The 17,776-nt window shown below is 41.3% G+C and overlaps 2 long non-coding RNA genes across 2 annotated transcripts in view; one reads left to right on the plus strand and one right to left on the minus strand.

Moving 5' to 3' along the window:
* Positions 1–14,655, plus strand: part of LOC128775331 (uncharacterized) — a 249,120-nt gene extending 234,465 nt beyond the window's left edge. Inside the window, exon 3 of the long non-coding RNA XR_008420002.1 lies at positions 14,406–14,655. This is a non-coding gene — a long non-coding RNA (uncharacterized LOC128775331). The remainder of the gene's footprint in view (positions 1–14,405) is intronic.
* The window catches only part of LOC109273265 (uncharacterized), a 33,086-nt gene extending 17,983 nt beyond the window's left edge, over positions 1–15,103 (minus strand). Inside the window, exon 1 of the long non-coding RNA XR_002082954.2 lies at positions 14,970–15,103. This is a non-coding gene — a long non-coding RNA (uncharacterized LOC109273265). The remainder of the gene's footprint in view (positions 1–14,969) is intronic.
* Positions 15,104–17,776: the final 2,673 nt, after the last annotated feature.

Raw genomic sequence — 17,776 nt, forward strand, 5'->3', positions numbered from 1 at the left:
ATGATAAAAGTCTCAAGGCAATTCGGAGAAGTTCTGAATAGATCTGGGTGTTAAAAAAATAAATAAATAAACCTTGCCTGTACCTCATACAATACCCCCAAATTAATTATAGATATAATGCACACCAAATGTGAAGGTGAAATATCCAGAAAAAGAAAAAGGTATTTTCGTACCTTGGGGTAGTAGATATTTTTAAAACAGAAGACAAGAGAGTGAAAAGGCAAGCCACAGTCTGGGATAGGTTTTTATAATATTATACATGTTTGTATCTGGCAGAGGACTCATACCTAGAATCCATTAGGAACGCTTACAAATTAATAACAAAAGGACAAATACTCACTTGAACATGACAAAAAAATACTTGAACAAAAAAATGCAGATCACTCATTAGGAAAGTGCAAATTGAAACTGCAATGAGTTACCACCACATATTTATCAGAATTGCCTAAATTTTAAAAAAGACAAACAATACTAAGTATTGCTAAGTTTGGGGAGTAATTGAACTCTATATATTACTATTAGAGTGTGAATAAGTTCAACTGCTTTTGAAAAACTGTGGGAACAATCTATTAGAGCAAAACATTTGCCTACACCATGACCCAGAAACCCTTTTCCTAGATATATACACAAGAGAAATGAAATACACTAAAAGGCATGTACAAAAACATTCATAACCACCTTGATTCATAATAACTGAAAACTGGAAAAAATTTAAATGCCCATTAACTTGAAAATGAATCAATAAATTACAGTTTAATCATACAATGGAACACTACTGAGCAATAAAAACCAACTGCTGACATATGCAACAACATGGATTAAATTCACAACTGTTATGTGCAGTGAAAGAAGTCAGACACAAAAGAAAACACACAATATGATTACATTTATATAAAGTTCAAGGACAGGGAGGCCAAATCTATAGTGATAGAAGTCATAATAGTGGTTATATCAGGAGATATGGTTCAGAAAGGACACAAGGGAATCTTTTAAAGTGATGGAAATATTTTGTCTTGATTTGAGTGGTGATTACATAGGCGTGTCCAGGGATGCATATATCTCAGCAATTAGTGAGCTGGACACTTAAGATTTGAGCCCTTTGACCTGGGTGGCTCAGTCGGTTAAGCGTCTGACTTCAGCTCAGGTCACGATCTCGCGGTCCGTGAGTTCGAGCCCCGCGTCGGGCTCTGGGCTGATGGCTCGGAGCCTGGAGCCTGCTTCCGATTCTGTGTCTCCCTCTCTCTCTGCCCCTCCCCCGTTCATGCTCTGTCTCTCTCTGTCTCAAAAATAAATAAACGTTAAAAAAATTTTAAAAAGAAAAAAAGATTTGAGCCCTTTGTGCACTTCACTTCAATTTAAATTTAAAAAAAAAAATTGTAAATTATTGGGGCTCCTGGGTGGCTCAGTCAGTTAAATGTCTGACTCTTGATTTTGACTCAGGTCACGATCTCACAGTTTCATGGGTTCAAGCCCTACTTCAGGCTTGTTAGCACAGAGCCTGCTTGGGATTCTCTCTCTTCTCTCTTTCTCTTTCTCTCTGCCTCTCCCCTGCTCCCTCCCCCCCCCCAAAATAAATAAACTTCTAAAAAATTTTCTAAATTATTTTATGTCACGTTGCCTAGAACTGCCTCCCCCCTTCTCTCTCTCTCTCTCTCTCTTTCAGTCTCTCTCTTTCAATCTTTCTCTCTCCCACCTTCCCTGCTTGGAAAGTGAGTCCAACCTCAGAGAAGTAAAGGACTCCACACAGACAAATTTGGGTTTAAGTAGGTTATTTTAACCATCAAAATGAAGACAGCAAAATTGAATTGAGACTTGAATTGCCTGCTTTGGTTATCTGTAACAAAGACTCACTGGATAATTGCCCCAAATCCCACTTTACTTTATGTTGTGTACTTTACTGGTTTCTGGTTTGAATACTAAGGAGGATTTGCAGCAGAAGAGGAGAATAGCTTCCCAGTAATAGTGGCCTTTACTCACCACGTTCACTGGATACCAAAAAGATTATGGCTTCTGTCCAGTCTACTCACAGTGAGCAGTGTGGACTCCAGGCTGATCACGTAGCCCTCCGGGTCTCTGAACCTTCCCTAACCTTTGCTTGAAACATGAAGGGGCTGGACTGAGTGTTCTTGGATGTCTTGTTTTGTTCTAATGAGATACAAAGAGTCTCTATTCTTCCATGATTCTCTGTGTCTGCTATAAACAAGGTGTGTTATACGTGGGATTCAAGTTCATTCTACTTTATCCAGTAATCCTTATGATTTTACTTTTGTAGAAGAAAAACAAGAAAACAATATTAGTCATCGGATGCAAGGATGAACTCCCCACACCCTAGCAATAGGGAAGGATGGGAACGGAGAGCTCAACAGGCAACAGTAGCAGTGATATCCTTCTTCTTTTAGAGGAGAAAACAGCCCCAAAGGCATTGGACTGACAGGTTTCTTACATGTTCAGCTGGGAGTCTGAGCGTTTTGGGTCTTTCGACTTCCTCTCACCGAGAGTACAAAGCCAACACCATGCCTGTGTGTGTCTCTGTGTGTGCATACACACACATCTGTATGTACACACATGTGTGTAAGGGTTTTTACATATGTAGTGAATCTGCATAGGTATGTACTTGATTTTGTGTACATGTGTGTTCACATATGCATGTTTCTTTTTTTTTTGTTTTTTATTTATTTTTGAGACAGAGAGAGACAGAGCATGAACGGGGGAGGGTCACAGAGAGAGGGAGACACAGAATCTGAAACAGGCTTCAGGCTCCGAGCTGACAGCACAGAGCCCGACGCGGGGCTCGAACCCACGGACTGTGAGATCATGACCTGAGCCGAAGTCGGACGCTTAACCGACCGAGCCACCCAGGCGCCCCAACATATGCATGTTTCTCAGTGGTTGTATGTAAGGATGCAAATATGTGTGATGTGTGTTTGTGTATGTGTGTAGGAGCGTTGGGGGGGGGATGCACAAAAAAGCTGCCCTAGGCTTTATCCTATTCTTTTTTTGTTAATGTTTACTTATTTTTGAGAGACAGAGCGGGGCGGGGGGGTGGAGGGAGAGAAACAGAGCATGAACAGGAAGCGTCAGAAAGAGAGGAAGACACAAAATCTGGAGCAGGCCCCAGGCTCCGAGCTGTCAGCACAGAGCCTGAGCCCAATGAGGGACTTGACCCCACGAACCATGAGGTCATGACCTGAGCTGAAGCTGGACGCTCAACCGACTGAGCCGCCCAGGCACCCTGACTTCATCCTATTCTCAAAGCTAAGCAATAACATAAATAGTGTGAGTCAGAAAGGTGAAGGGTTAACTGTTTACTGAATACAAAATTCATTCAGAAAAAACTGTGCTTTGTAACTGGTAAGAGGAAGTATTGACCAGCTTCTGGTAAAGTTACAATGGCCAGACTTGCAAAGGAAACTCCTCCTAGCTTGGAATTTTAGAGTGTTTCCTAGGGTTTGAAAGGTGTCCAAAAAATGATGAGGCATTTCAACAAGGGGATGGATTGGGGAGACCTGGCGTTGAGTGCTTGAACTCACCTTCCTTTCCATCCACTACACCCTTCCCTATCTTTCACAAATAATTTTAAGAGAAAACTAATGGATTTATACTTAATATCTTCTCCCTTACCTTTTTTTTTTTTTTCCTGTCGTGTCCTATCTTCTAATGGGGCTCAATGCGTAGTACAGGAAAAACCCATAACCCTTCATTCTAGCTCCTCTTCTTTTCACTAAATTATCTCAGTTTCCTCATCTGTCGAGTGGGTGTAATGATTATCTTGGAAGTGGTTGCTGTGTATCACACAAGCATAGCTTATAGCTTCCAGTCTGTAAGCTCTATGGAAATAGGGAACACTCCTGGTTTGTTCATCTTTGTCTATCGTGTATTCAGTACAGTGCTTAGGTCCCTCAAAGTATTTGTTGCATGATTGAAGATGTCAAAAGGAGGCAATGTTTTAAATACATCCTTAAGTGCTATTATAAAGTCATTTGGTGGTAGTGGTGAAGGAGAAGTAATAGGGAGGGATTTCTCTAATTTGTACTCTACAGGGATTTCAAAAGAAGGTGGAAAGCAGGAAGGAGATAGTCTGTGTGGGAGCCAGAGGCTGGAGATGTCAAGCCAGACTGAGTCAGCTCATGCTTAAGGAGACAGATCACTTTGTTTATTGCCTCCCCTCCCCGGCTCCAAGTCCTTGGTCAGTCTGCACCCTCACATTTCCGGCGAACACAAATGCCTCAATCAACCAACAGGGGGTGCTCCTCTTATGAGCTTGGCCCTGACCTTGATCCTGTGATCTGACCAGCAAGGTAGGGAAAATAGAGACCTTTGCAAATCAGGTTCAGTATATACAGAGTCAGGCCTGGTATTAATAGGATTTTATTTATACAAGAAAAAAAAAACCCCACAATACGAGACACTTAACATTTCACTGAAATAAAATACGCAACGGAACATAGAACTAACGACCGGAAGTCACAGTGCTCCAGTGAGCTTTCCCGCAGGACGGAAGGGTGAGTGGCTGCCCAGGTAAGTGCCCAAAATACTCAGCCCTCTTCCAGACGATTTAGCTAAATTCTGGAGAGTAAACTGCACACATGTCCTCTCCCCGCCACCCCTCAGGCCCAGCACTGTTGGGATCCCAAGAAGTCATCCACATCCTGCTTGAACTATTTGCCATCGTTACTACAGATAACTGTAGTTATCTCCTTGCTAAGGGGCCAGTTTACGATTTCCTCAAGTGACCTCATTTCAGTTAAGCCTCACACCTTCCTTCCCCAGTAAGCAGTTATCAGGCTTGGTTGGGAGCTCAAGACTCAGGGATTAAAGGGGAAGAATTCTTTCGCTTCGGAAGCTCACCAATACAGTGACCACTTTATTGTAAGGATTAGCTGCACCGCTTTCTTCCCCTGCTGTAAACACCATGCCGAGGCTTTACGGCCCTTTATCTCAGTTATTTCCCACCACAGCTCTGTGTGGTAGGTACTCTCATTAGAGCCATTTTCAGGATGAGAACTGAGGGTTAAATGGGTCCATAGCATGCCTAGAATGATCAAATTACTGAGGAGAGATTCAAAATTGAAATTCAAACAGTCTGACTCTTGAATGGCAAGTCACTTCTGTACTAGAACGGAAAGGAATGAAATGGCATAGATCCATTTCATGGCTATAGAAGTTAAGGGAGAATTCCCTGGTGCAGGATAATTCTAGTTGGGTCTTGAAACTAAATGGAAGCACGTAGTTAAAGGAGAGAAGTGAAGGCATTCTCGGAGGAAGAGAGCATTTACAAAACATCTCAGAATTATAAAAGTTCCTCTTATATTGTGATGCCAGGGTCATCGGTAAACATCTTTCTCCTGCCAGTGGGGTTGGGTGGTGGTGAAGGGACATGGGTGGAATGAAGCTAAAGGACTCTAAACTTTCTCAATTAAAACTTGAACGGCCATCTTCTTAACACCAAAGAGAATTTCAATCTTTGTGTGTGTGTTATATTTGAGAGAACCAGGTTATTTAGAGTTGAATACGTGAGTAAGTTGGGTGACTGTCGTGATTAGTCGTATTAGATCAGTACTTCCAAGGTCGTAAGGCAAGTTTGTTGTGTGGCTCACGTATGACCTTAGAAACTGGTGCCTAAAGTCAGTCCAATGTGGTTTCAGCAAGAGTGTCAGAATTGCAGTGCTCAAGATGGAAATGATGGGTAAGAATGTGTAAGTTCCTAGGCAGGAATTAGGGGTTGGGGGGAAGATAGGTAGCCTTTTCCAACCCTCTGCATTTAACCAGAAATGTGATGTCACCAGCTTGTCCTGCCCTGTGAAATGGAATGGAAGATACGGTCTATCTATTGCCATTGCCTCCGGTTGTTAGGAAACAAATCCTAGGCATACAGAGCCGTGGACAAGAAAGTCACCCATTGGAACATATTTATTTGCAGGAGGATAATTTAAGTGATTCAGTAGAAGGGATATCCAAGATATCTTTCTTTTTCCTTTTTTCCATGTAAGTGAGCTATCTGTCAACTTTCTCATTGGCTACATTCTTACAAAGGAATAATCGGCACAGGACACCTTGGGGGGTTTTGTTTGTTTGGTTTTGGTTTTGGTTTTTAAAGTATACAACCTGATGATTTGATATACATAGCCATTGTAAAATGATTACCAAGATGAAGGTGATTAACACACCCATCATTTCACATAGTTAATAGAGGCACCTTTCTTTTTTTCTGCGGTGAGAATGCTTAAGACTGACTCTCACCAACTTTCCAACATACACATTATTAACTACAGTCACCATGCTGTAAGTAGATCCTCAGAATGTATTCTTCCTAGAACTGAAAACGCATGCTCTTTGTCTTACATCGCCCACATGACACTTTGAAAAGAGTCTGCCTGCGAGGGATGGCGCCTGAACTTGGCTGGGAAATTGTGGAAACAATGAAAGATACGTGGGTGTCCTCACCTCTGCTGTCTCAAAATGTCCAGCTCTCGGGTTGAATATTTTCCCCCATGAAAACCCCATTAAAAACAGAAACCAGAACTACGAACTAAAAGAAAAATATCTATTTGAATTTTTCTTCCGGTGAACTGCCTTCTTAGCTATTTTAGTACGTTTTCTTGGTGGCTGATGCATAGCGAACAGAATTGCGTTTCTTTCCCACAGACATCATATTTCTTCGAACAATCCCTGGAACGACAGTCATCTCAGGACCCTTGACACACAACATCAAAGCCACTGGAGAAAGCATGGGCTGGGGAGAGGGAAGAAGCAGGGGTACCATCCCACCTGGGGCCCTCTTTCCCAGAGGCCGCCAGGTAGCATCAGGTGATGTGTGACAGTTTACTGGAAAAGTGAGAGGCTTTTCTCTCCTGCATATTGACTGCCATCCCTGCATCCCACTAATTCTGGAAGTCAAGTGATCAGGATCGCTGATGCTGAAAGCTGAACAAATATTAGTGATAAATTGTGGAAATGCAGAGTTGAGAGCCAGACAGAAGGTCAAGAAGATATCTGAGTCAGCCCTCTGACTAGTAGCAGGTTGATGGGTTATTATGCTGGTTTTGAAGACCAGGCAACTGGGGACCAGAAGTGTTTAGGCATCCTCTTCTGGTCCAAGGTCAGCTCCAGGGGGAAATGATTCTCTTTCCATCATCACACATACTTCCCCAACTAGTCAGCAAGGGACATCGAATCAGCATAGTAGCCATATCTGTAGCTATGGAACACATGAGATTTTCCCTTTGCACACACACCTATGAAGGATGTACTACGGTCATCACCCCTGGGGGTTAGCTTTGGGACTTCCTAATACTCAGAGCAACGTAAGCAAAACTGCCTCACTTTGCATAGCCGAATTCAGAACTGAGCAAAATCATACTGGATGTTCTGTTCTCTTTTGTAGCCAGATATTTTTAGATACTCCTTTTTTGACCCATTATAAAAATAATACACGTCTATTGTGAAAATAAAAGATAAATATAACAAAGCTTTCTCAAAAACACCGTTCTGCAATTACAAAAATCACGATTAACATTTTAGCGTACAGCAAGAGTCAGCAAACTTTTTCTCTAAGAACCAGATGATAAATATTTAGGCTTTGAGGAGTGATGGTCCTTCACACAACAGCTCAATTCTGCCATTGTAGCACAGAGGCAGCTATAGACAACACATGAAGAATGAGTGTGGCGGTGTTTCAATTATTTACAAAAACAGGCAGTGGAATAGATTTGGCCCGTGGGCCATAGTTTTCTAACCCTTGGCATGTAGAATTTGGAATTTCTTTCTATGCGTATCACATCATGTATACAACTCTGTATCCTGCTCTTTTCACTTGATGTTATAACACAAATGCTGTCTCGGGTTATTGAATGCTCTTACACAATATTCTGCACGCAACTGTTGCATATTATTCATTTTATGAAGATACCAAAATTTGCTATGACATCAGATATTTAGATGTTTTATAGTTTTCTTACTATTTTACATACCGTGATGAACATCTCTGTGTACATTTATCTCCATTTCAGGTTATTTCCGTAGGACAGATTTCTGGAAGTGTTGTTTTTTTTTTTAAATACTCTTAGAAAATATTGCCAACCTTTTTTTTTTTTGTCTCAAAAGGCTTTACCAGTTTCCTCCCAGAACTGTGTATGAAGTTGCTCATTTCTCCATAACCACACCAACACTGAATATTACCACTGTGTAAATCATTGCTGCTTTTATAAGAGCCAGAACATTTTAGGTAAGTAAGGAACTGTGAAAACATGGGACTTAGGTCACTAGACCTCCTCACCCTTCACTCACACAGATGACTCCACCAGAAGGGAATGCTAAGAGATCAGGGGCCTAGCTCTTTCTCCTTTCCTGTACCCTCGCAATCAACCCCCCCTCTTCTGCTCCAGGCAGAGGGCAGAGAATGAAACCTATTATCTTTCTGAATGGTCCTTCCCTCTTCCTGCCCATCTCACATCTGGACTGAATACAAATCCCCTGGTTTCCTGTTTCTCTCCCCACGAAAGATTCCGAATGTCAATTCCAAATTAACTCTTTTTTTGCTCTTTGCCTCTGTATCTCAGTTCAACCCCCAACCCTTTACTGACACTTTCTTATTGTCTCAAGGGGAGTTTTAATGAGCTCTGCCTTTTTAAGACTCCCCATCCAGCCATCTTGGCTAGTTGTCTTCCCTGGGCAGAAAGCCCACGTGAATATGTGAAGACGCTCTGTGGGCAATAGAGAATAGTGGTGTCTGTGGTGTAGGTATGTGAATTCAAACTCTTCTGACAATGTGCCAGCCCAAGAGGTTCTCCAGTGTATTGACTAGATCAAGCCCATAGGGTCTCACACTTGCAATCCTGGGTCTACCTCACAGCTTCTTGTCCCCTCCCCCGCCCCAGCTGTTCTCAGACCCCAGTCAAACCCCACTGTCCCCACACACATTTTAGCACAGCTAATCTTTGAGTCATCATGATCTTTTATCTCCTCCTGTGTCATTTCCTTGCAAACATTTTAAATTAAGAAAAGCTCAAATATCACCTCTCTGATACCACCTGTCTCTCAGATACTATCTCCCACCACACTAGACCCATATATGATGGCACTGAAGCACTTCAGTGTCCTAACAGATATTTATTGAGCAGCTAGTATGTGCCAGGAACTTCACTAAGCATTGGGAATACATCCAGGAGCAAGACAGACCCTTGTTCTTCTCACAGCCACTTACAATAGCTTCTGCATTTTGACCATTACGTCAATTGGAAGTCGGGGGCCTTCCTTCCAGACTGGGAGCTCCATGAGGAAAAGGGTGATATTCCATTTGTCAGTTAGCCCTGGGCTGGGCACACAGTGTGGATGCTTAGGGGATGTTTATGGAATAACTGTATGTTTTGTTGCCGACAGGAAGCAGTGACCTTCTTCGGAATAGGACAGTGTCTGATTCACCTCTGTATCCCCCCCACAAGCAGCCAGCACAGAGCCTGGCACCGTAAATCCTGAGTAAATGAATACAGGAGGAAATGAATAACTGACACCAGATTGCCCCCTGACCCCCTTTCCTTAACTCTCACCAAAGAAAACAAAACCCAACAAAAAGGCAAGGAAGAAAACTGGCTCCCAAACCTGAATATCCCCATACAGGGTACACTATCGTTTCCAGGAAGATGCGAGCTTCCCAAGTTACAAAGTTTGATACGTTCTAACAATAATAATAACCATAGTTATCACTTCGTGATGGCTAATTGACATATTCACCTCTTGTTGGCTGAGGGAGCTGAGGTGGGGGATACTGAGCCTCAGTTTCCTCTTCTGGAAGATGGAGATAATCAAGCATACACAAGTGTGCTGAGGGATCATTGAAGTAAATGAGGCAAACTGCATTTAAGTACCTATCCCCTGGCACAGAGTAGGTATTCAAGAAGTGTTAGGGTTTTCTTTTTCTCTCTACTATCCTAGTAATCTGTGTGACAGCAAAATTGAAGCTTGTTTTCATTAAAAGTGCCTCCTATTTTTCCTCCAGTCAAATGCACAGATTCTTATTCCAAGAGCGTCATGGGTATCTGCTGACCCCCAGAGAATTCTGAATTTTCTCAGTGTGCAGGGTGGTGCTGTAATAAGGGACAATAGAATGGCATCGAATTGTGTTCACTGGTTAAGTGTTAGGTATGCTCTGTTCTCAAGGTGGCTGGGCTGAAGTCACTAATTCATTCAACACAGATTTCCAAAGGGCTGGCCGTGTGCCAGGCACTGTACTAGGTGTGGCTTGTGGCAGAAATCAAAGCCCTCCTCTCATGGAGCTGATTAGGGAATCAAACAGTAAACGTATAACATTTCTATGTGAAATGAGGATGAGTGTGATGGAGGGAAACACAGCGTTAAGAGGAGAGGGTGTGCTGGAGAAGGCTGGGTGGGGGAGTCGGAAGCGGGGAGAGACTGAGTCTCTGCTTGACAAGCCACAGGATGAGTGACTGCGGGCAGTGCAGGGTCCTGTGCGTCTGCACAGGTCACACACCCATGAACCAGCCCTGACTTTGGGCAAGCTTGCAGGCTTTTCTCTGCTTTGATTTTTAAATGGGAAGAGACTGGGAAATATTGGCACATTGGATGAAGGGTATTGGATCTAAGGCTGTTTGCCCCCAAGCACCTTGTACCGAGCTGTTTTTCTAGGCTTTGGGGAATCCTGGATGGGAGTGCATGTGTGGTGTATACGGGGTGTGTGATATGTACGGAGTGTGTGTGAGAGATTGCTTGTGCATGCGTGTGCGTATGTGGTAGATATGGGGGGCGGGTGCTTGTGTTTGTGTTTCCACTGGGAAGTGTGCGCACAGTATCATATTTTCCAAAAAGGTGCGTGACCACTTCTAAAGGGTTAGGAACCATTTACTTAAAGAAATGGAACCAGAAATTTCACTTCCCCATAGGGAAGCAATACTATTAATTTCTACCATGTGCGTGTCTCCTACTGTACAACATGTTCATATTTCATCTCATCTGTGCCCAGAGAAACCACTAGGCTAGACAGAGCAGGACTTTGACAGCAGTTTTTCTCCCTGATTCTAAAACCCGGGTTCCTAAATGTCCTCGCCATTGGAGGGCATCACTGTTTACCTTTTCCATCTCTGCCGTGTTCCTGAAAGCAGCGAATCGAGGGCAGAACCTCAGTTTGACCTTAAACTATTCAGCTCCACTTAATTACCTATTGTGGTGGAAGGCACATAAATACAGGATGTGCCTTCGCTCCGCCATTCTGCTTTGCATCATTATCAAAAAGACAAATGTAATTCATGTCCAATTACTCACTCACCGCAAGGTCAGAATATTTATTTTTATCTTACTTGTGATGTTTAGGGTTAGTGATATCAGTATTTATTCACGGCTAACCTAAATCAAACATCCTGTTGATATCTATAAAGGGCCATATAGTTATTGTCGCAGGTATGCTGAGTCACAGAGCACATACAAAGTTTATGAGTTGACAGGGAAAAGGCTGCAGGGAGGGGAGATAAGTGTGCAAGTGGCTTGCGAAATAGCCACATTGTTTATTTATATTGTCCATTTATTGAACTTGATAGGTGCTTGGGAAACCGAAGCCAGTTAGAAACAAAATAGTGAGGATTGTTTTTTCTAATTATTATTATTATTGTTTTTAAACGTGATACCGGTGGTAACTTTTTGGTTAAATTCATCGAAGGCTCCTTCTAGAAATTGTTTTCTCTTTCTAATGGAATAGAGCTTTGACCAGCTAGAGAAAGACGAGGAAAGGCATAGGAGAGATGGCGAAATACAGGGGACTCATGTGACCAGGATTAATTTACTCACAGATCCAGAGTAGCAACTGCTGCTGTCTGTCCAAAATTCCTGTGGTCAATTAATGAGATTAATTTGAAGAGGCTCTATCGAAAGGGAGGACCCAAATGCTTAGAAGTCGCAGTATTCGATTGATCCATTCCTTTTCCCGTTCAGATCCGCCCAGTCAAACATATTTTGTTGTCTTTGGCCACTGATATCAAAACATATTAGCTAATTTCCTGAGCTTCTTGTCAATTCTGTCTTTGCAGACCTCACTCTTGTAGGTTGTACCTGGAAGTCCATCTTTATTTTCTTGCCCTATCTATCTACCTACAGTAACAGAATATTTATATATATATATATATATATATATATATATATATATATTTTTTTTTTTTTTTTTTTTTTTTTTTTTCCCTTAACCCATCCCATTGTTTCCCTTGGTGTCCTAGGATCGATCAGCAGTCTGGGAACCAAGCTTCCAGATGAAATCTTACTATGAGTTAGTAGCTGTGAAATGTGGGCAAATATTTTACCTCTGAGCCTTGGTTTCGGTCTATAAAAGGAGGATGTGAAATCGCATAGTTTCTTTGGTCCCTTCCTATTATATCTGTCTATATTTCTATAATTTTCTATCTAGTTACTAAAAGGCACGTGGTCATTAGTAATGGGGCAGCTGACTCTCAGCTTAATCAGACAAGCCAAGCTGGGGAATTTGTGAATGATTTTAGAGTCTCTGGTCAATAATAAATGAAATATGAGTCACTGATGTGATATAGTCTCCAGAAAGGTAAATTTGATGTTTGAATACATTGAAATATATTCGATTTTAGAATATGAAATTTCCATTTGGGTGGATCAGGCATGGTTGAATAAAGGCAACTTCATAAGGTTCATAGTCTATGGACTGAGATAGAGGCAGGAAAATCTGGTTTCCTCTATTCTGCTCAGCTCACGGTTGATGTCACACCAAAAAGAGGGTAAAAGAACGAAAAGAGAACGAAAGAGAACGAAAAGAACACTCAGAAGACGGAGAAAGTGTTGGGAGGGAATTGAAAGGGCGTCTGAGGGAATGGGGAAAAATAAAGGAGTTGTTTCATTTGGATATGTTAGTAGCCTTCTAGTGTTGGCAAAGTTGTACAAAAGACAAAATATTTCTGCATATATATATGTATATATATATACATATATATATATAAATATATATATACATATATATATATATAATGAAAAATTAAGATCATGACTAGAAAGTTCAGGAAGACTCAGATTCATGTAAGGCAACACTTTGGGGCAGAGCTGTCCAAAATTTGAATGTGCCATGTCAGCTGGTTGTGAAAGTACCCTCACTGGGTAGTTTAAATCCAGGATAATCACGGCCATTCCAGCAGCACAGGACGGTGGGGATAGTCGTATAGCCCAGTGGCATCAGCCCGGGGGAGGTTTGCCATCCAGGGGACACTTGGCAATGCCTGGAGATATCTCGTTGCCACAAGTCTGGGTGTGAGTGGGTTGGTACCACTGGCATCTGGTAGGTAGAAGCCAGGGATTCGATAAACATCCTGTAGTGCCCAGGACAGCCCTCCACTGGCAAAGAATTATCTGGTCCAAAGTATGCCAAGGTCAAGAAACCCTAGTCTACAGAATTTGATAATGATGCTTAGTTCCTAACATCTCCATGGGTGGGAGAAAAAATAAAATGTATCTATCAGAAAAATGATTGTAGAGGCAATTGTTTGAAATGACATGTTAAAAAGAATACTAATGACAATGCAGAGGAACAAGTATGAAAACGCATATCTACATTGAAAATACGATTTTAAAATACTGGTTTGAGAGTGGTTATCTCTGATTAGCGGGATTATTCATACTCTGGTTTTCTTTGGTTTGTTTGATTATTTTTCTCTATTTTCCCAGTAGTTATAAAATATAAGTAGTGCTTTTAAATTTAGAGGCAAAAAAAAAAAAATCTTGTTGAATTTTGAAAACCTGTTATGCCCCTGAGGACCTAAATGGCGCATGGTAATAATAACGGTAACGGCAAGTTCGATTTAGCTGGCGAGCGCATGTGGAGATAGGCCAGCTTATTCGCTCCCAGTCAGAATGTAAATTGTTATAACCCCTTTGGAAGACAATTTGGCAATATTACTATAGAGCCTTAAAAATATTCATAGCCTATGACCCAGCCATTCTATTTCTGGGAAGCTAGCCTAAGGAAATAATCAAAAATAGGCACAAAGATTTATGCACAAAGATGTTCATTTAAGCATGATTTATAATAGTCTAAAATTCAATTTATAATAGCTACAAATTGAAAACAGCCTAAATGAATAGAAATAGGTGAATTATTAACTAAATTATAATAAATCCATTTGATGTAGTACATAGCCACTGAAAATAATGTTTACAGTGACTGTGCGACAATATGGGAAAATACTTAGGATACACAGCTAACTTTAAAATAATAAGGATCCAAAATACATTAAGAGGATAACTCCCAAATATGAGTATACCAAGGAATAAAAATGTTTGAAAGGAAATATGTTAAAATGTCAACAAAAGGTACAAAAATTTTAGAATGTGGGATACAAGTGGCTTTTCTTTCTTTTTTTCTTCTTCTTTTTTTTTTTTTTTTAAACTAGGCTTCACGTCCATTGCAGAACCCAACATGGGGCTTGAACTCAGGACCCTGAGATTAAGACCTGACCTGAGATCAAGAGTCAGACGTTTAACCTCCTGAGCCACCCAGGTGCCCCTATTTTCTTCCTTTTTTAGTATATCTATGCCATTTCCAAACTGTATATAATGAAAAATATAACATTTATAACCAGATAAAAACGCTGGTAAGATTTATCAGGTGCCAAATCTGAGTCTATCGCAGATGTTCATTTAAGGACCATCATCTCATTTAGCGTTAGAACTACTTTCAAGGTAGGTACATCATGCCCATTTCACAGATGAGAAGACTGAGGTGGATCTTCTTCATCCTCCATGTCTTATCTTAGACAGTGTTTCCTCTAAGAAGCCCTCCTTGACCTTCTGAGTCTGGTTAAATTTTTTTGAGTTCCCATTGTTCCCATTGTCTTTCTGGGCGTTTGGGGGGATTTTTTGGTGGCGGGAGGGGGTTGGTGCAGGCAGTGCCTAGCAAGTATACAACACAAAGTATTTGTGGACTGAATGAATGGACAAAGAAATGAATAACTCACCCAAGCTGGTGAGCAGTAGGATTGGCCAGGTCAGCCTAACTTCAAAGTCAATGTCGTCACAGAATGCTCCAGATGGATTGTGGCGAAAACCAAAGTTCATTTCTCAGCACCTTCCCCAAGGTTCAAAACTTATTGTTGAAACAGAATGGAGCCTGGCCTGGAAGTTATACATTTATCCAGCTCTAAAGGCCTGAGTGCCTTCAAAGGGCAGCATGGATTTTTCTCTGGAAATCATGAGCATTTCCGCAATGCTTAACATGGCAGCTGGTAATGATTATTTTTCCAGTTTCCCTTTGAAATTTCATGTTTGTTTACTTAACAGGGCATTACTAATCTGGAGGAAGGGAGTGGGTGAAAAACCCCATTTGTAAAGAGGATAACAGGTTAATGAAAAGAAGCAGAGATAGGTGTAGGTGATAGTGTTTCTACAAGGCTCTGTTCAACCAGGATGATTTAAGGCCAAACCTTGGCTGGCTTCATAATAAGAGCCAGATTATGGAGGGGATTTACGTGGCAATTACCATGGTCCTTGCTAGTGGGTTACAATGTTTTAGGGCTCCCTAGATACTTAAGATTAATGTCTGAATCAGTAATGTTATTGTTGCAAGATCTCAGTATGATGGGGAGCCATTTGAGACAGGAATTTTTATCCCTTATCAGAACATAAAATATCTCATAGTCTGCAAGAACACCAATGCCTATGGCCTGTCGCTGCCCTCAATATAGGTTAAGCATCACGTGGGACTGGTTTTTTTTTTTCCTTGGCAGCTAAAATGCATAAATCAGTGTAGAGCTACTTTTGCTCATCCAGGTAATATGATTAAAATGGGAATTAGACATGTTCAGTCATTCAGAGATGAGAGACTAAAATCACCAACCTGAACAAGGCAAATGATTATAGAGAATCTCCTATGTAAATGGTAGATCAGGACTGCAGTTAAGGACTTTTCCATGTACCCCAGAGAGAGCAGATCCACAGCATTCTCTGCAAACACACCATGCTTTTATCTTAGTGTATTAATTGCCAAGGGGATCTGAAACCCAAAGGAGCTTGAGAGAATTGATGGGTTAAGTGGTAAATATACACCTGACCAAGATGAATTTGGTGAATCAGCAATTCCCAGGAATCACATTGTGAGAGCCCTAAGAGCACTAATTGATTTCTCTATTAGTATGTTTCCTCAAACCTTGATATCTGTTGAGGGGAAAAGGTGCATTGAAAAAGGAGCAAAGTCCAAGAAGTTTCCCCCAAGAAAGTGGTCAAAATGAGAAACACTTATTGATAAATCAGTTTGAGACCCAAATCGTCCAGTAAATGAGATTAACACCTTAACTTCTCTTCCCCAGAATCCCACAGATTAAATCTTAACACTATCTCGGAGTTATGTATATTTAGCACTTAACCCATCAGAAATGAGATGAACGTGTCAGCATGGAGAATATGATTGCCTCGTGGCTTTCAAACAATCAGATAGAACACTGAGAAAGGGCATTGAAATAAAAAGTCACTTTTGAGGGTAGGGGTGAGACTGGTGTCGAAAGATATGGTATTTGGCCAGGAACTTGTAAATATCTGAATCTCACCAATGTCCATGACCACCCTTTCCCTTTATATCTCTGAGAGAAAGGAAAAGTAGTAAGTATTAGCTGAGTTGTTAGCCCCAAACCCCAATGTGAAACTCCAATAAATCAGACAAGACTACATGGAAAATTCCTTTTGTTCCTGGACAAAGTATTGCCAACTAACCTCAAATTAAAGTGGACCAAAACCCTAATCCTCTACTTTTCATAGATTTTGGACTTTTCCATTTTTAAAGGCCATATCCACATTTCCCCAGAAAGATTCTTATCCAATCCCTATGTCTCTACTTCTTTAAAACCACTCAGTTAGCATCCCGAAACTGACTGCCCAAATTAGCCTTCCTCCCCATCTTTGTGCATGTGTATGGAAGGGTAACTTAGAGGAGCAGAAGAACGAAGAGGGGTTTTGAGCTTCTGCTAGAAACCAATATCAGAAATCCAGAAGAACAAGACAAAGGCCAACATATAAATGACTTAATATCAGCAACTCTCCTTCACTCTCCCATTTATTTATTAATTCATCCATTAAACAAACATTTGCTGGGCACCAAGGATGCTGTCAGGCACCATGTTTTGGTGATGAGGCAAGCATACATCAGGAGTGAGCAGATAACAAAAGTGGAAGCTCCAGGGGAAAGATATGAAGATTATTTTCCAACCTCAGAAAAAGTGAAAGAACATTGAAGGCTCGCGGACCCCAAAACTTATTCACTTTCTCCAAGTGCAAGAACGGAGAGCAAGATGGAGTTTGGGACAAGAGACACCATCAGTCTCCCAAAGAGTGAATCTAGTGTCTTCAGGGAACTTGTGCTATTTGATATTTTCAACACACACACACACACACACACACACACACATTGTGCCCACATTTACCAACTACATATGGAATCAGAGAGTCTTATTTTCAAATCCCAGATTTGCTTGTTAGTTGTGTGACTTTGGTAACAACTTGGTTACCCTTTCTGGGCAATTAATACCTCAGGGCTGCTGTGAAGACTAAATGAGAACATGTAGAAAGTATGTCTAGCACCAGGACTGGGGTGTGAATGCCATCTAATAAATTACGATTTTTCTTCCCTTGTGTCTTCCTTGAAAGCAGAACCAGTCTATTATTTATTTTCCACAATAGACAAGGAACAAAGGGAAGGAGTGAGTCAGGGAAATGAAAGAAAGGAAGGAAGGGAGGGAGGGAGGGAGGGAGGAAGGTAGAAAAGCAACCATAATAC

This window comes from Panthera pardus, unplaced genomic scaffold (genome assembly GCF_024362965.1).
Source record: "Panthera pardus isolate Hobbes unplaced genomic scaffold, ASM2436296v1 HiC_scaffold_7, whole genome shotgun sequence".
NCBI classification, from domain to species: domain Eukaryota; kingdom Metazoa; phylum Chordata; class Mammalia; order Carnivora; family Felidae; genus Panthera; species Panthera pardus.